Source organism: Camellia sinensis, chromosome 7 (assembly GCF_055761805.1).
Source record: "Camellia sinensis isolate YWXY chromosome 7, ASM5576180v1, whole genome shotgun sequence".
Taxonomy (NCBI): Eukaryota; Viridiplantae; Streptophyta; class Magnoliopsida; order Ericales; family Theaceae; genus Camellia; species Camellia sinensis.
In genome coordinates, this window is record NC_138967.1 from 31009551 (window position 1) to 31030251 (window position 20701).

The following is a 20701-nucleotide window of genomic DNA, read 5'->3' on the forward strand; positions in this document are numbered from 1 at the left end:
TGATTGGTCATTCCTGCATCCGCAGGCCTAGACTTTGGACAGTCAATTACGACCTAATTTAACTCAATCCAAAAGAAAGATCCACCACCGAGACACCATCCAATCCAAAAGAAGATGGTGGGCATAACTTAACTTAATCTAATAGAAGGGTCCAGGGGTCACATGCCCTCTTGGGTTTTGGAATAAATTTTTTTTTTTTGAAAATAAAGATATTACGATAAGTCATATTATTATTTATGAAAATTTCAATACAATAGTGATGTCTATCATTATTGACATATAATTATAATTACAGTCATGCCTTATACCCCCAGTGGGGGTCGCACCCCCAGTGAGGTGGCGCGCCCCCACTGGCTGCCAACTGAAAAAAAAAAAAAAAAAAAACAGTTTTTTTCCGCCAATCATGGCCCTCCACCTCACTGGGGGTCGACCCCCAGTGGGGGTATAAGTCATTTTTCTTATAATTAATCTTAATGAAGATATACAATTTATTGAATTGTTAGTTACATTTGACATTTAGGGTTCATCCTCTATGTGTTTCTTTACTATTGATTCGCGATATCATATGTCAGTGATGACGTGGTATTATTCAGTGACGGAGCCAATAAATTAAATTAGATGGGGCACTTATTAATTATAATATTAAAAAATTTTACAAAAATATTTCACATAAATTTTTACGATTGACTTTAAGAAAGATATATATATATATATATATTATTTGTAATTACTATATATCATAGACAATATAAAAAAAAAAATCATAGATGTAAGTTTTAAATAATTATACAATGATAAAGTAATTTTTTATACAAAATTTCAATAAAAATTCAATATAATAGTAATACCACGTCATCATTGACATATGATATCACCAATCAATAATAAAGAAACATGTATATGATGAACCTCACATGTCAAATGTAATTAACAATTTTAATAAATTCCAAATTTTAGTAATAATAGACATCACCATTATATTGTCTTTGTTTGGCAAGTTATAGTTTATGGGCTTTTTTGACTATTTTAGCCACAAAAGGCAAAATAGGTTATTTTAGCTACAACAAACAAAACATCACATTCAACCTATAATTATTACACTCTTCTCTCACACACTCTTCTCTCACAAAAAAGTCAGAAAAAGCCAAAAAGTTCTTCCCAAACCAAATTTTTTAGCCCAGGCTAAAATAGTCAAAAAAAACAAAAAGCCAAAAAGCCAACCCACTTCCCAAACGAAGCCTGAAATTTTCATAATATTTTATAATTTTTTTATTTAAAATATTTTATTTATGTTTGTAAAAAAATAAAATAAAATAAATTCCAAAACCCAGGGGCCACATGACCCCCTGGACCAGCTGTGGCTCCGCCACTGGTATTACTATTATATTGAATTTTTACTGAAATTTTGTATAAAAAATTACTTTATCATTATATAATTTATTTTAAAACTTATATTCATGACTTTTTTTTAATATTGTCCACGATATACTAGTTACAAATAATATATATATATATATATATATATCTTGCAATTAATCGTAAAATTTATATGAAATATTTTTGTAAAAAATTTGAACGTTATAACTAATAAATGTCCCATCTGATTTAATTTATTGGCTCTGCCATTGTCTACCACCGAGATACCATCCAATCCAAAAGAAGGTGGTGGGCCTAATTTAACCCAATCCAAAAGAATGGACCCACCATCGAGACACCAAATGCTATGCCATAGATGAGCCCAAATTCTAAAAGAAAGAACTCACCATCGAGACACCAAACACTACGCAACAAACGAGCCCAGATTTTGAGGGGAGTATAGATGAAGTCTCCGAAAAGAGCTAGCTGCAAAGTATGAGAATTCAAAATTCACTCCTCTTAAGAATCAAACTTGGATCACACCTGTAGAGAATAATGCCTTCCCTACTAGGCCACACCCTAATAGTTATCAAATGTTATTTTGAAATCATGTTTTGATATCACAAATTTAATAGCACAAAAAAAAAAAAAAAAATTTAAAATAAAAGTCGTGTATGAAAAATTCGAAAGTTTTAAGCGCTCAAATAAATTACCATTTATGTCAAAACATCAACATCCAATGTTAGTTTCCTATTTATGTGAAACTTAAAGCTCATATGTTGTTTTCCTATTTGTCAATTATAAAATCGTAGTTTACAAAATTCAACGTTGAGCGGCGGGTACTAAGCAGCTTGTTTGATTTTGATTTTTTGAAAATAGTTTTTAAAAAATTTTATTTTTTTATTTTTCACATTTTAATATTTTTAATGAATTTTTTTAATATTTTAAGTAAATTTTTTTTTTAATTTTTAGACATACATAACATAAATACGCTTAAAAAATATAATATTTGTGAAAAAAATCTTTAAAAAATACACTAAATACCAAAAAAATATAAAAAATGAAAATTCATTATATTTTTCTTATTTTTGTGTATTTATTAAATTTTTAAAATATTTTTTCACGAATATTTTACTATTTACATACATTTAAGTAAGGTGCATCTAAAAAAATATAAAAAAAATTACTTAAAATTTACAAAATATTCACTAAAAACAAAAAAATACGAAAAATAAAAAACTCAATTTTCAGAAAACTGAAACTAAAGACACTGAATTTTACGCCAAAAATCTTCCATGTCCTATTGACGTTATTTCAAACACTTATTAGCATCAAACACATATTGGTGGATAGCAATACACAACTGTAGAGGGTCAAAAATTAAAATTGAAATTAAGTATGGATCTAAGTGCGGAGGTCACCCCGGTTAGGCGACCAAGAATAATTAAAGAAGTATAGGCCAAAACCTAAGAGAAGTGGGCCAACAGTAGGCGACCAAGAATAATTAAAGAAGTATAGGCCAAAACCCAAGAGAAGTGGGCCAACAGTGGGCCGGAGTAAGTCCAACCTGCCAAGGGTCCAAACGAACTCCATGAAAAAAAAAAAAACGTCTAAGTCAATTGTGGAGGCAACACTGGCAGCTGGTCAATTTGCAGAGACACTTTGTCCCAACGCCGCCATTCCTAGTATTCTCGGCGCTGCCATCTCAAGTATTGCTGATGCCGCCATTTGAAGTTATTGAGGGAAAGAGAAAACTTGAGCAATTAAGTTGCAGAGACAACACTTGCAACGGCCAAATTGTAGAGGTACTTTGTCTACGCCGCCATCTCTAATATTGTCAGTGTCGCTATTTGAACTTGCTACGGGAAACAGCCATCGTAGTAACTATAATCACTACAATTAACTTGCGGAAGGAATGCCCCACCAAGGTGATAGCAACCTTTGGGAGATGCTTCCCCTCTATAAGTAGAAACTAATGCTTGGTGCTGATAGTAGGCCCCAAGGCATTACTAGACCGTGCTAATAGCAGGCCATGAAGCTCACTACCTTGGCGCTGATAGCAGGCCCTAAAGTTTACTGGTTGGAGCTGATAGTAGGGCCAGAGATAGCCAGAGATATGAATGTACCGTGGTAACCCTATGAAGATGGGAACAAGACAACTCGAGAGTGAGGGGCTTCCTTTTCTATTACCTAGGTCATTGATCTGCCTTGGTTGCACAGGTAGGACGAAGGAAGCCTCCTTGGACTTGGTATTAAGGCATAGCATGGCTGATAGCAGGCTTAGCTGTGGTTTTCACCCTGGGAAGCTGTGGAGTTTGTGGTTAGGTGGCTCAGGATGGAGGCTTCGCTGAGGTAAACATGAAACATGGCTAATAGTAGGCTATGAAGTCTTAAGAATGTATGTCTAAGCTAAACTGAATTGAGAAGGCAAGTGCAATAGTAAATATTACCGCTGCAAGTGCACTTGTTGAGGTTCAAGCTGAGGAGGCAAGTTACTAGGCATCTATGCCAAACAGATAGTACATAGTACATGCAAAGGGACACGTTGCACCTTTAGCTTAGTGGTCCAATGTAGAATATTCCATGTGATTCTTAGGGACACATTTCCTTACTTTATTTGGCTACTTGGTATCCTTCGATGCCAAGGAACATCCTATAAATAGGACCTATTTCCCAAGTCCAATAAAAGGATTTTTGGAGATTTGGGGAGATGTTGCCAATTTGTGCATTGCTATTCTTTTCTCCTTAAACCACTTACTCTACCCTTACCCAACTGCTCATTCTCCAACTTTCCCAGATTTTTGTTGATTCATTTCTTCAGCGAGCAAGTCCAAATCTGTTGTACCACTGATATAGTTTTGCCTCTCTAATTACTCTTATAGACACCCCATTTTGACCAGCCCTAAGACTTGGGCGTTTTCGGTTGATTACCTGATGATGACAATCAGAATGTGTTTCTCATAGAATTCTTAGTAAAAGAGATAGAATTTGAACTTTAATCCCAACCTTTACACATTTTTTTTGCCAAACTATTTTAGACCTTAAAACCCTCTTTTCAAAATATTTTCTCAAATGTTTTTACGATATTCTGAAACTCCCATTTCAATTAAAATATTGCACTTTTTAGTAAACCGAGTACGGATAAAGTGGAAACAAATGGAAGGAAGGTGAACTCTTTGAAAATATTTTAAAAATATCTTCTTTATAGGTTTGGATTTGAAGGAAACAGGAGGGGATGGAAGAAAACTAATTGAGGAAAAAAATAAACATCAAATCATTAAGAAAGAAATGAACAGCTTTTACTAAATTAGGCATATCTCTTTGTACATTTGGTATTTAGATGTGAGGCCACCACCATTAGAAATTAAACTTCTGGGGCTTCAATTTAGACTTAAGAACCACCTGAAACCAAGTCCGGATAAGGGAGATATGCCCATTTGAAGTTAGACTTAAGGGCTGACCCAAGGGAAATGAACAACCTTCACTAAATTAGGCATATCTCTTTGTACACTTAGACTTTAAATGTGAGGCCATGAATATTGGAAACTAGACTTCTGGGGCTTGAATTTAGACCCAAGAACCACCTAAAACTAAGTCCGGATAAAGGAGATATACCCATTTGAAGTTGGGTTTAAGAGTAGATTTTGTTGACCTGGCCCAAGGAAAATGAACAACTTTCACTAAATTAGGCATAACTCTTTGTACACTTGGAATTTAAATATGAGGCCACCACCATTGGAAAGTAGACTTCTAGGGCTTCAATTTAGATCCAAGAATCACCTAAAACCAAGTCCGGATAAGGGAGATATGCCCATTTGAAGTTGGGCTTAATAACAGATTTTGTTGACTTGGCCCAAAACAGTAGCAGCCTTGTTTTTCTTGGTTTTGGTTCGGTTGGGACACCCTATTTGCCTATTTTCTGATCCATTCAAGTGCACCCACTCATCCTCCATTATACCTAATCATCCCTCCACTACTACAAAAACAGATAAAGATCACACTTTTTTTGTGTGATTTATGTTATTTAATCACACTTTTTAAGTTTTGTCAAAGTGTGATCTTTGGGAGTGTGATTAAAAAGGATCATTTTTAATCACATGTTTTAAGTGTGATTAATAACATTTAGATTACATATTTTAAATGTGATCAATAACATTTAAATCACATCTTTTAAGTAGAATTAATAACTAATAAAACCAGTAATAATAAACATTTAGATCACATCTTTTAAGTGTGATTAATAATTAATAAAACTTGTGATAATAAATATTTAGATCACAGATTTAAGTGTGATTAATATCTAATAAAACATGTGATTAATAATGAGATAAGATCACACGTTATATGCATTTCTCATCACAGTTAATGCGTATGATAAAAAAAAAGTTCAACATATTTGAAGAATAATCAATATTATTTTTGTACGCGCATTTGAAAAATATAATATACACTATATACTATACTTTGAATCACAACCACACATTGAATGGAATAACGTTATATATTTCATAAATGAAAATTAAATATGTTCAAAAGTATATACAAAGGAATTAAACAAAAAATTTTAAATTGTGCTTACATATATTAAAAAATGAAAAAACTTGAAAAACTAAGTTCTTGAATTCTTTGATCATATTTTGCATCTCTTTAAGAAATTTCTGACCTGAAAAATGAAAACACAAATTAATTCAAAAACTGCTAGAAGTATATGAATAAACTAACTATTTGTAGAGATTGTTCTAGTCTTACAAAAGACAGCACTTAGTAATTTATGAATAATTATTAACCTTGAATCATTTTTGTTTTGATCAGCAAAACAACAAATATTTAATTAAAAATTGCAATAATAGCACACATATAACTACCCTTCTGCTACCATCATTTGATATCTTAATTATCTTTTCAACTTCTTCAACTCTAAAATAGAATTGGAACTGAAGAAGAGTTATTAAAATGTCAACTATGCTAAGAGTACAAACCTGTTAGTCTTAACAGCATCAAATTTAGTCATCTAATCAAAGAGACCAGGTTGCAATCTCTAGATTTTACACAAATGGAAGGAGAGCGTCTAATGCTTAAATCAACATTATGATTGAATAAGTATTCCATTCTAGTTCACGAAACATAGCATAAAGGCTTAAATCTCCACAGAAAGTGCCTACAAGCAGCAGTAAGAGAAACGAAGAGTGGGAGAGTGTTTACTTGATAATTGCCAAATTAGGAAACTTACAAAGTCTAATTCAGTTAAAACCAAAAGAAACTTTTGTATCTCAAAAACAGAATCATAGTCAAATAGAACAAAACGCTTTGATCAAAATATACAGATTTATGTATGTTAAATCACCGAATATCAATTAAAACAATAACAAATCAAATGCGAGAAATAAAATAATTGAATCAAATTTATGAGATAGAGATAAGAATTCGTACTGGGTTAGAGTACAAAGTTGACGCCATTAACTTAGTCTAGTTCGGAACAATTTTGAGGACCAATTCAGTTCCGATCAAATCACCTACATGCTTTGTAGATTCAGCCCTGTAAATAGATTATTCGAATCACAAGAAGAAAGAATTTCATAGGTTCAATCTATATTTTAAGTGGATTCCACTCTCACCCTATGTGAGAGATTAAGGTCCAGTTCTATGATTAAATATTTTATCTTCAAAATTGAATTGTAGGATCAACGACTTCCAACCGAGAAAGAAAACTACTCTTAAAACCATTTTTTCAATTAAACAAGTCGTCCATCTAGATATAACTACAAAAATATTTGATGCACAATTAAAACATAATTCATTAAACAATTATGTTTGTCTATAAGGATAATAAGATCAAAGCATAAAGGACTAACCTTCTCAGATCAAGCAACCTTGGGTGGCCATATGACCCATTCCATCGATTCTTGCTTCAAGCTCTGCTGCAAACAAACAAACAAACAAACAATAATTAGGTGCATGTGTTTCTTAGTATATTTTGTCACATGGATGAGAATCTTCACGAGTTCATCTTGTATGCAGATGAACAAATGGTAATGATAATGAAGACCACAAGGGCAAGGTCAGAAAAAATGTATTCATGTTTTGGCTCATAACTGCATACACAATAGCTAATCATTAAAGAAATAGTATGCAGTCAAATAAAAAAATCAAAAGTATTAAACAAATTCATTGACTTACGACTTCTTCTAAGCAATCAACTAAGTATTTTGAAAAGCACCCAAAACGCAAGCAAAATATTACCAGGTCAATACTGAGACATTCTCAAGAGTTCAATGAAGTCACTTCTTGCAAAATTAGAGAGAATTGGATTTCAATTATAGACTTCAAAATGCTTATACAATGGCCAAACGAGTACTTTAACAATGTAAAGTATCCAAAGTGTAATTTAAATGCCCAACATGATTCAAATTTATCGAAGGAGACAATAATGTCCATCAACTAATTCCAAATAAGTTTTATATTGTTTGCAACACAAACTTGACTATTTTTTTAATGGAATTTTTTTTTTAAAATGTACAAATAATTTAAAACAAGCATAAGTCAACAACTGATAAATGTTGAACTTCAGCATAAATTTAAACAAAAAAAAAAATGAACATAAACCTATAGAACCTATTCTAATTAGGAGAGACCTTTTTTTGCAAAGTGGCCTTTCTTAAAATATTGATTAGATGCTTTTCAAAATATGTGGTCTGCTTTTTCAATGTGGACTGGACATTCTAAAAAAAATAGACAATAAAAAATGTAAAGAGTTACTACCTAATGCAAACACTTATACACAAAAACCACCAAGACTTTTGCAAGCACTACTAAGTAGTTGTTATCAGCAAGCTACAACCTGTTCCTCTACAGCTGTTGATTTCGTAGCTCCTTTGATTCTTGTCCCTATACTCAAAGATTGTTATCACATAATATCAACAATTCTTTTGATGAGTATTGAAAGGAATTATGAGACGGTTGAAGTACAATTTCAATGGATTGAAAAGAATTGGCCAAGTTAAAAAATTCTAATGCTATAGAAACTCTATTTGTATGTATTTCTTGCTTCTAATATATCAAATAGATATCAAATACCCCAAATATCATAGAATTCATCATCACAAAATCAAAATTTATAACATTCTAATGCATTTTAATAATGATCAATAAATCTAATAAAAAAAATAATGGTCAGCAAATTTATTAAGTAATCCCAACTGTGATGTATAGTTTTTGCTTGGTATTGTTCAGGGTTCGCCCCTTATGGTGTTGTTTGGTCTATAAAGTATTGTACTCATCAACAAATAGAACGACCACATTAAAGTTAACGCACTAACCTGTCAACAAAAGAATAAGCTTGTGCTTCAAACAAAACCTTGCCCACTATAGTCTAACTTGTCAAGGGTATTTTTTAATTTTAAAGATGTGATTTCTACTAGTTGTAAGAATTCACTCAACTGCTATACCTTCTGAAATCAACCCACCTTGGATTTTGTATAGATTTTGAAACTCTCAAACTCACAAATTCACAATGCTGGCCTGATTAAAAACAATCCACCTCTGTTTTTTTATATGGGTTTTGCATCTCCCTACCTCACAAATCTTGAAATCTTCTTGACTATATAAGATTTTAATGACAACCCATCTCTAATTTTGATGTGGTTTTGTTCCCTTAATCTCACACTTGTTAATTTCTTACCCTAAACTACAAATTTTCATTTCCCAAATCTTCTAATGACAAAATACTCAAAATCTTTATTGGTAGAATTTCACCAACACCAAATCTGTTTTTTAATTTTTCACTGAGATTTGCTAACCCACCAATCTCAGATTTTCAATTTTCTTGTTGTAAACTTAAATTCAGGAAAGGATGAATAGATAGTCTTTGGGCACATTGAACACAAATAATACAATAAAAAAATTCAAAAAATAGTCTTTAACTATGTAATCTTCGCCTGAGTTTGTTCATTTACCCAACAAGAAGTTCGAAGAAACACATACAAAGAAAATTCAAAGTACCAACCTTTACTTGTCAAGTTCGTATGAGACAAAACTCAATAAAACCCACCAAAGATGTTGATTTTTAGAGTCGGCATTGATAGTTGGAAAGTATCATATGAAAGCTAGTGAGAGAGAATAATGAGAAATGCATGCAGGTGAGAAAGAGAGTGAAACAAAAATCTAATGAAGAGTAATCATAGAAAGAGTTCACATATGAAATTGATGAGTGTTTGTTAGTGTTAAATTGGGAATTCTAGAAAAACATAGACATTGATGGATAATGGGTTACAGATGAAATTGAGTTGGGTACCAAAGCATTTAACTCAAATTCCAATGCTAATACCTATATCTACATTCACATATATAAAAAACGAGTATGGTGAGAATCGATTGAATTACCTGTAGCTCTCTAGGGTTTGGTCGTCCTTCAAGATCTGCCATCGCCGGCACTAAGGTGGTGGTTCTGTGGCAGAAGGAGGTGCTGCGCGATGGGCAGCGGTGGAGCGATGATGGCAGATCCAACATTGATGGTGATTGTTGTTGTTGGAGACGAGAGTTTCAACGCTAGGGTTTCTACAGGGGAGAGAAAGATAATAAAACCCTAGTTATTGCTAAGTGAGTGGTGAGAAGGGGAGAGGGGAAGACGGGGAAAGAGAGGGTTTGATTTGTTTGTGTTTCCATTGTGATACTATATATATATATAAATAAATATAATCACACTTAATTAAAAATATATATAATCACACTTAATTAAAGAGTGAAATAAAAAATAAATATTATCACACTTAATCAAATTAAGTGTGATTAAAATATCAATCTAATTTTTTTATCACACGTCTAATAAAAGTGAGATATTTTCATTTTCTAAAGTGTGATCTTAACTGTTTTTGTAGTAGTGCTCATTGTCAAAAAGAGGTTTTGTTTGCATCCATAAAGGAGTATCCCATGCAACCACCTTGAAAATTTGCTCTTCTATTACATTCTTGTCTCGCACCTTCTTTTTGACCTTTACTCTCCCTCATTGCCTATATAGAATGATCATATTGTAAGAGAGAGAGAGGACCACGAAATTGAAGAGAAAATAATGAGAAAATGGTGAAAAAAGAGAGAAAATTTGAGTTTTTGAGCAAAAAATATTCATAACTTCCAAATACACCCCATACCTTCCATAGCTACTGAAATTCCTCATTTTCATACACCAAAACCACTCCAAAAATTCTGATATAGGCAAAGATCAATTGCCATGATCATAAGGAATAGTGTTTAGTTGTTGAAAGTGATAAAAAATAAGAGAGGTAGCCACTTTTCCACCATACATACCTCGAGTTCCATTCTAGTTTTAAATTGAGGATTGAGAATACACTTCCTAAACTTAAGGGTAATCAAAAGGAAGTTTGGAAATCAAAAAGTTCAATCTTTCTTTGGAAAGTGAATTTCTAGTCTTTCATTTTCTTATATTTTTTATCTCATATTTATTTTCTTGCTTCTTATTTCATAGTGTTTTGTTATAATCCAAGTGGTTTGTTTATCTCATATTTGTTTTCTTACTTTATATTTCATAGTGTGTTGTTGTAATCTAAGTGGTTTGTTTAGCTTATAATTATTTATTTATTTATTTTTATTCGCTTGCTTTAATTTCATATCAGTTTTGTTGTAATCTTGCATGTTTTATCATATATTTGCTTTCTTGTTTTACGTTCATTTTAGTTTTGTTGTAAGTTTGCATTTTTTTTTTTAAATTTTTTTTTGTTTTCTTATTTTTAATCTAACCGTTAGTGGTTAGTTGAGCTATCTACATATTTCTTGTGTTGTTCCTATTCTTGGTTTCGCAATAAGACAGGTTTTGCTAGGCCTAGTTGGTTGGCCGGCCGGCCTATTTGGCTCGTCGGTTAGCTTCTTTTGGACAAGATGGCGTAATCTCCCAATGTTGACCAATTTCCGCCAACGATTCCATGGAACATGAAGCTTTTATTTTATTTATTTTTATTATGAGTGTTTTGCGAAGTTTTTATTTGTGTAATATTCTCATCATCCCTCTCTAATTTGATTTGTAATTATTTTTTCAAGTGTTGTAATAATTCTCCATCCCCACTTCTTATCTATCCCATTCTTTAATCGTTTTCCACAACTGTGCATATGTATAATACTTACATGTCATCTATGCTTTTATATACATGATTCATGCCTAGATCCGACTAAATTTGCGTCTTTGTGCTTTAATTGATTATTACATGATTTTGTGCGCTATCGCATGTTTTGCAATGTTTCACATGTCATGTTTTAGAAGCCGAATCTTTAGAAGCATTCTTGTGTACGTATTGCAGTAGGATTTTGTATATAGGATCATGCATATTTTACTAACTTTGTTTTGTAGCTGTTTGCGGGACGTCGGTAAATATGTAAGTTGTTATGTTTTAGCATCCCGCTTATACATAATTTTTTTTATTATGTTTAGCATCTTACCATGTGACTATTTGCTTATGTGATATAATTGTATGAATGCAAGTGGATGGAGGTTGTGTCGCTTAATTTGTAATGATGCTGGTTTTCATGTTTGTAAACTCAATTTATTTGGATTGTACATCTTCAAAACTCTTTCAAAACTACATGAAATCAAGTTGTTCTAAAGTTGGTGACATAGTCTATACTTGTATGCTTCACATAGTAAATTTTAGGATTTATTAAATAATCAAAACATGAACATATAAAGAAAATAAAATTCATATCATGACTAGTAAAGGCCGATCTTTTGATCGGGTGAGCGGGGGTACTCAATTAATGACCTTCCCCTCTCATACCTAAGGTTCCAAACTGAGACAACTTTGGTTATAACGAACAGTGGTCTTGGCACAAGTCATGGGTGTAAATATAAGGTAAACGCAGCAGGAGGAAAAATTATGGTCATACTTTTTTCTGTAGAGTCTGAATTGAAGGATCTCGTGGGTAAATCACGTGCTTCCTGAATCTGATCAATCAACCCCGCAATGGAGTGATATTACAGAATGAATATCACCCACACAAGTCATAGTGTAAAATGGCTCTTGATCGTTGTATTTTGAGAGAGAGTCAGTATATGGGAAAAACATACGACATACGTTGTTTTTCTCTTAATCACCCATATCCCATATTATATCAGATATGTTGGATAATAATAAATCTATCCATATCAGTTATATCAGATATATAAGATATCCATATCAACTATGCATATCAGTTGATATGATAGATATAGATATCCTGAGTGGTTATCCAAATAGGTTTTGAATTCAAATTCAAACTTATTTGGATAAGGTTCAAAAGGTTCAAAGAAGGGTCAAGTCACATGGGCGCCCAATTTCTAACATCTCCCACTCGCACATGAGTTGGCATGACACTGCCACATCTCTATCTCAATCTCCCCAAAAATGAATAATCTCATACTAGCCAATGCACCGTGCGACTGCTGAGAACACCTGCATGTGGGAGCTCTATACTAGAAACTCAAAATGAGCCAGCATAGAGACATCAACCCAAAAAGAACAGAAGTAGTGTCTCATATACCCTAGACCCATCTAATTACACCGGTCCAAAAAACATCTCTAATCTCTCAAAAAGAGCATGTTTGACCCTCTCAATCTTGCAATATATTCACACTCAATCTGCCTCTCATACAGAGCGTTGTGAGTTGCCGGCAGTGAATATACAACAGTGGTGTAATACTAGATGATCTTCCCTTTGCCCTCATGCCATTTATTTTAGGATTGGCCGTTTTCCCAATGATGTCCCTTAAGGCCGAATCATACATGACCGCAGGCAACATACCAAAGCAGCAGAACATCAACCCCTTACCTTATGACATAGTCAAAAGTCACAAAAGGGTACATAAATGAAAGTCATATCAATAATGACACGTAAGACTCACATGGTGAGGAAACAGGGATCCATTCTCTCACCTCATTACTCAGTCGCCAAGCACATATAGTATAAATACATGTTACGGTGGAGTAACTCTTCCAAAAAAGTGACGTTATCCTCGATGCACCGTACAAATATTAGTCTAGTCGTTTTCTAGCGCCTAACCCGAATTCTCTATTTGCTCGCCTTCTAGGCGCCAAATGAGATCTCGCATTTGGCTAATCATAACAGGCACAACATGGAAAGTGGGTACTAATATCCATGTTTGATCCTTAACACGACCTCATCTTGGTTGTAACCAAGGCGACATATATAGTGGATTATTTAAGCCTCTCTTGGCTCCAAATAAAAATAAACCACTAATCTCATCCTTGCTCGCTCCCAAGCGCCAAGGGCGATTGCTCGTGTGAGTGAGCCAATCTTGCCTGCTGACATCATCATCTGCTAATCATGATAACACAAACCATAATAGTGTCAACATCCCATTATCTCACAACAAATAAGTGATCGATCTAAAAAAAAGACCACAACTTGCGCAATTCTAGATTCCAAACATAAGCCTTATCAGCACGTCTTGCAAAAAGCATATACAACGGAATCCTCCATGTGCGCCTCACATGAAGTGATTCAAGATCACTACCTCTTGCACAATAACCTCTCTAAAGATATTTTGGTGACCAATTTGCGTTCATTCTTAATGCGCCCAACTAGCGCAGATGCACCCAACTAGCGTATTGAATCTTACAAGGAGCAAATTAATATACTACTAGTAAAGCATTGTATCCACAGTTTAATGATCAAGGTCAATGTCTAAACAACTTAGTTGACCATTTACCAAAGATAACACTTATCATGCCAAATACGCCCACAAAGTGTACTTTAGGTCCCACAAAAAAGAAAAGATCAAGGAATATAGGTCATTTGTTTCTCCCAAAGACAATCCGAGGATACATTCAATAGCTAAGGCTCTGGCTTTTATCGATAGGTAAGTCAATGGGTTTGCAATTTTTCATCTGGAATCATTCTAGGATATTCCTTATGTAAGTCATCGAAGACAAACCGAGAATTTTTCCAAAACAATCCCTTAGGATCGTACATCCGAGCATATAAATTACATCACCCATGTCCATCATATCTAAAATAGAGGACTGCCCACCCTAGGTGGCGACAACCTTATAAATTCCTGGCTTATAATGACTAAGTAAGGAAAAACTTCTTTTGGACCATTGATCATGCCTCAGTGGTCTTCATCGATCATCGTTGGCCTATCATGGTTTGACGAAATCTAAGAACCACTATTTGGATAACTGTTTTAGGTTGTAAAAGATTTATTGGAACAAGCAACCTTTTTGCGCTCCTAACTTTTTCCTATAAAAGCAGAAGGTAAATCCCTACGGATCTACTTATCTAATTCTCCAACGAGAAGTTAGGCCACAACGTCCATAAATCAATGTTCCGAACTTATGTCAATCATGGCCTAAGTCGAAATAACTTCACTCCCCAGGAGGAAGTCTTCTCATGGTCTACACTTTTCTCAATGGTGTGACTTTTCGATATCTAGCAAGCCTTATGCCTCAACAATGACTATCCAAATTACGCATAACCTCAGAACAGTTTCGCGTCATAATGGAAAGTCAACCAAATTATAGAAATTGTTAATCCTCAAAGACTTTGTCTTAACCTGCGCAACATTAATCCACTTTCTAAAAACAGGGGACTAGAGCCTTTGGTATTATCCTAGGCTCTTTATCATCTTGCGGAGCAATCATGAATGTTTCCTTCTCAATCACCCAGTGAGGACGTGGAAAATTTTCACATTTGCTACCACGCAACTAAGAATGTAGAGTATTCTTCTCTAATGGAGTAATCCATTAATAGGCACATCGCTCTCACTGTCCCTAGGATATTGGAAATTTCTTTTCATTCTCAACTAGGCTACATAGAGCGCTATGCTTAGAATTCTCTGTCTTATAGAGGTCCAAAAACTCTATTCACGTCACCTTTACTAAGAAAACTTTATGTGACTTAGTTACACTCCCACAAAGCTGCTTACCTATATGCACATGACCCGGAGGGTTTACATGACAGCATACAATAATGCGCCATAGAACTCTAGGTCTTAACTTCGCAACCTTATGAGAAGTAAAAATAAAGATAAGCTGCTTAATGGTTACAGATCGCCCATAGATGGCTCTCCACTAACCCATTACATAAATGGAGTGTAAAAATTTGATATAGAGGGCATTTAGCTAGGGATATAGGCAACAAACTAAAGTGCAATTCCCAATTGGGAAACATTTTGCGCCATTATCCACCTAACATTGACAATACTTAATTCCTTATCTCTACTACACCATTATGTTATTGAGTATTAGGAATAATAAATTTTCTAAGCACCCATTTCTCTTCACAAAGTTTTTTCTAAAATAACTCAAATAGATACTCGCCACCTTGGTCAAAACTAAAAGCACGAAAGCTGTTATCTAATTGATCTCAACCTCATATGTGCAATGTCAAAAATCATCTCAAAACTTTTGACTTATGGGAGATCAAATAGTCTTGACTCAGATGCGTATCGTAATCTATAAATGTGTCGAGATTGAGGCTTAGCTATCATATCCTTACACATATCTAGTCACAAATATCATAGTGGACTAAATGTGCCAAAACAAATGACCTTCTACGGCTTTCCTACTTATTTGTGCACACTCATTGCGAACAAAGTTACACATTCACATGAGAGTAGGATGTCATAAGCGAGTGGGCCCAGGAAGGTCTACTCAAACCATCGTGTCATCATCTCATTAATGTGATTAAGTATAATAAGCCACTGGTTCATGACCAATGTCATAAACTAATTTCAATCATCTTAAAGTGTGAGTTCTCGAAGACAAGTTTTAAAGGTTTAGGCCCAATTAGGTAATGACTCACGACTAATTCATATTCACTAGATCATAAAAGGATGTCATGGAGATATCAAATGCGCCTAAGTCGCAAATTTAACTAGTAAGTGCTAATCCCCTGTACCTTCAAGTCAATTTTATTCTCCATACACTTTACTGCATCTAGTTGAAAGATGACGATGCTCCTCTTGCCATATCTATTTCTCGCTTCATAGTTACTTGCAATTAATTCTACTATCCACAAGAAGGAGAGAATAAGCTATCAACTATGACAGCTCCTGAAGTAACTTAAGTGCGAATTAGGCTAAAGAGTCTAATTCAACACAATGCTCTCACGAGCCATGCGTCAAATTCTTAGAGTCATAACAACCTTGTCGGCCTTGACCTTTTTATTATTATGCTGCAACGTTTGCACTTAGTGGTAAACGTTATTCAAAAATGTTAGCCTAGCTAAGGAATCATACAAAGAAGCCCCTCCTCATGTCTCACACTCAAGTGTGGAAACAGTAAGTGTCCAGACTTAGACAAGTTGGCAATGCTAATAGATTTTGCAGCCACTAAGCGCTAATCTTTCACATAATGTTAATAGATTTTGCAACTTCTAAGCGCTAATCTTTTCACATAGTGTTAATAGATTTTGCAGCTTCTAAGCGCTAATCTTTTCACTTAGTGTTAATAGAATTTGCAGCTTCTAAGCGCTAATCTTTTAATTACACATGATATTTCAACGCACACTATTATAGTGCATGAAATTTTGCTCCATCCACTCCCAATAATTGGGTAGAGAGCAAAACACTGCTCATACTAGCTACTCGTCTTACACTTAATGACTAATTTATTTAAGCTCGCATTTCTTGGATGACGTGACTCTTGAATGTTACTTCATCCAATGATGTAACATTATTTACAAGTCAAATTACAAAGTCAATCCGCGCAGCTCAATAGTCAAGATCATATACAGATCTATTGAGGGCTTACTAATATCATAACTTCAAAACTCGCCAACCAAAACTACGTAGCATGCCGCTAACCATAGCGCACACATTAGTTTTTATTATGCCAAACAAGACAACAAAACCACGACGACTTTGAGTCATGTTTCCTTACTTTGGCTCAATTAAGGTCTGACCTAAAGTCTCCAAGACTTTTGCTCATCTAAAGAATAGGATTGCATTGTTCACATTTGAACATCTTTACTAAGTTTAGGTCAACCAATTAACTTCCATAAGCTAAGTCAATTTAGAGAGAAATTAGCATTGGGATTAATCTGATTAGCATAATATAATTTTGCCACAAAAATCTAAATTAAATAGTGATAATATTACACAAGTCGCAAGATCGAAAATCCGCTATGCTCGTAATCATCTCTTGCGCCACAGGTGACAATTATCCAAAATTTAATTTAATTTATGCGCAAAATATTAGTTTTCGGGAGTTAATCTACAAAGATTTCTCTCAACCGAATAATCTCCCACTGACTATGGCATGTCTAAAAGTATGATAAAAAATTCTAATTCCATACAATAGCATCATAATGTAGATTCACAACCAACTTATGCTATGTCACAATTAATAATGCAATTTAAACAAATAAATAAATAACTAATCATGCTGCTTTAATTGCAACATATTACAAACCCAAAAAATATGTTGTATTCAATATTCAGATTATGCTACAATAAAAAGTACATCATTCTGAAATTTTCTGGAATTTTTCTGAAGTTTTCTGGAATTCTAAATAACTAATAAACACACATAAAATTAGAAATAAAAAATTTCAGAATCTGATAAACTGAAAAAATTATACCAGTAAATAGTAAAACATTTCAGAAGTCTACAATAAAAATTTCATCCCCAGAAAATTATTTATGCAATACCAGAAGCATTTTAAAGCATAAATAATGAATTATTATCACAGAAAAAATACTTTTTATTTTCATAAAATTTTCAAAATTTTATAGAACATGGAAAATGTAATTCTGAGTCTAACAGTACTAACCACGCATAAAACAAATCTATAACGAATAAATTATGACCATTTAACGCGATTTAGAATTAAAAACAAAACAAACAGTGCCTTATGCATCAGCAGCCAAGTTAGCCAAGCCGGTGGAGGAAAACGGCGCGGCTCAGCACGCGCAGCTCGCGTGTGTGGCACGGAGGGCGCGCACGTGGACAACGTCGCTGATGCGCGCGTGATGGCGTGTGGAGGCGCGTTGGAAGCGCGTCTGGCGCGTGGCTGCGCGTGTAAGCAGCTCACGGCGTCAGGTGGAGCGTGCGGACCACGCGCTGCCTTCCAGGGTGTTTTTGGTCCAATTTTTGTTCTGCCAGATTCCATTTTCAAAATAAAACCATTTATGATATTAAAAAAGACATTAATAAACGTAAAAAATAGGTATTTATGCTCTTAATCTAATGCGAGTAGACATTTTCCTCTTTTATAAACATTAATGTATATAATGTGTACATATATATATAAAAATATACACATGATTAAAGAAAACACGAAAATACCCATTCAAGCTCTGATACCAATGTTAATCAAAGGTAAACGCATCGGATGAAAAATTATGGTCATACATTTTTCTGCAGAGTCTGAATTGAAGGATCTCGTGGGTAAATCACGTGCTTCTTGAATCTGATCAATCAACCCAGCAATGGAGTGATATTACAGAATGAATATCACCCACACAAGTCACAGTGCAAAATGACTCTTGATCGTTGTATTTTGAGAGAGAGTCAATATATGGGAAAAACATACGACATACGTTGTTTTTCTCTTAATCACCCATATCCCATATTATATCAGATATGTTGGATAATAATAAATCTATCCATATCAGTTATATCAGATATATAAGATATCTATATCATCTATCCATATCAGTTGATATGATACCTATAGATATCCTGAGTGGTTATCCAAATAGGTTTTGAATTCAAATTCAAACTTATTTGGATAAGGTTCAAAAGGTTCAAAGAAGGGTCAAGCCACATGGGCGCCCAATTTCTAACAATGGGTTTTTTAATTTCTCAAAATATTAGATGGCGACTCTAAGATCTGATGACGTAGTCCATTTCTAGCAAATGATTTTTGCAATAAAATGAATTTTCTAAAAGTTGACAAATCTAGACTCTCATCTATGTTTCACATTATACTCGTGAGACTAGATCAAAGAAATCTAAGATCCGAATTGCTTAACGCTTGCGGGTACTCCCCGGGCATGTTACAACTCTCTTAATCACTGTTCACCTCAAATCCCCCTTCAACAGCTAAGATAAAAATAAAAATAAAGCACATATATAAAGTGAACTTATAGATGTTAAAAAAAGAAGATGGTGATAATGGAAGAGTTGAACTACCATCTAAAAATAAAGCACATATATAAAGTGAACTTATAGATGTTAAAAAAAGAAGATTGTGATAATGGAAGAGTTGAAGTACCAGCTAAGTCAGTTAACACGAAGGGCTTGTTGGAAATGCCTTCATTGTGGCATAAAACACTTGTTGTGCAAGATACATTTTATATTTTAGAACACAAACTATGTAGGGAAATCATTTCAAAACAAAGATAGTTGAGATGTTGTTTACCCCGAAAATGTTCTTTATAGAGATATACTACAAGAAATTGCACTTTTGGCGACTAAATTTTTAGTCGCCAAAAGTCAGATTTTTAGTCGCCGAAACGTTTTCCTGACTAAATAGTTTGGTCTCTGACTTGGTCGCGGAAAGATTGTCGGGGAAGCTATTGGCGACTAAAAAAAATTTAATCGCCAAAAGTCCTAATTGGCGACTAAACAATTAGTCGCCAAAAGTAAAGGTATTAGTCGCTGATAGGCTAAATTGGCGACTACTATTTTAGCCGCTAAAAGCTTCCAAAAAAATTAATATCACATTTTCAGCGACTAAAACATTTAGTCGCCAAAATTAAAATTATTTTCCATGACTAATTTATTTAGTAGCCAAATTTTTTTTTTCATCTTATTTTTTTTAGCTACTAAATGTTTTAGTCGTCTAAAGTATAATTTTTTTTAGCTACTAAAAATTTAGTCGTCTAAAGTCTATTTTTTTATTTGGCTACTAAAATTTTAGTCGCCAAAAGTTTATTTTCTCATATGATTTTTTTTAGCTACTAACTATTTAGTGGCTAAAAATATTTACTTCCTTATTGGCTACTAATTATTTAGTGGCCAAAAACATGATATTAATTTTTTTTTAAATGCATAAGTTGAATATTTTTCATTAATTTCTAAATTATATGTATTCCATTATCAAAACAACCTGTATATATACAGAATAATACATCTATCAATTATCATCTAAATCCATTACCAATAATACCCATTTCATTATCTATGATCCAAAAACTTTAACATCATATTCCAAATATCATATAAAATCACACCAACCAAGTATTATCCATTTAAATTATATATTACATATAAAAACACTGGATTTTCAAAACAGAGAATTGTAAAAAAATAAATGTTTTTCGTATGCTCTTCGCACACAAAAATAAATATCCACAATAGCCCATGCAAAAGCAATCTGTAAAAAATATATATTA

General features: G+C 33.6%; 1 long non-coding RNA gene across 27 annotated transcripts in view; it reads right to left on the reverse strand.

The window, feature by feature from the left end:
• Positions 1 to 5838: 5838 nt before the first annotated feature.
• Positions 5839 to 20701, reverse strand: part of LOC114269620 (uncharacterized) — a 34105-nt gene continuing 19242 nt past the window's right edge. For 16 of the 27 annotated variants that reach the window (XR_014335147.1, XR_014335139.1, XR_014335130.1 and 13 more), the window contains 4 exons: positions 10292 to 10361; positions 7209 to 9909; positions 6787 to 6892; positions 5839 to 6019 (listed from right to left, as the gene is read on the reverse strand). This is a non-coding gene — a long non-coding RNA (uncharacterized LOC114269620). The other 11 variants (XR_014335145.1, XR_014335141.1, XR_014335134.1 and 8 more) reach the window with 8 other exon arrangements.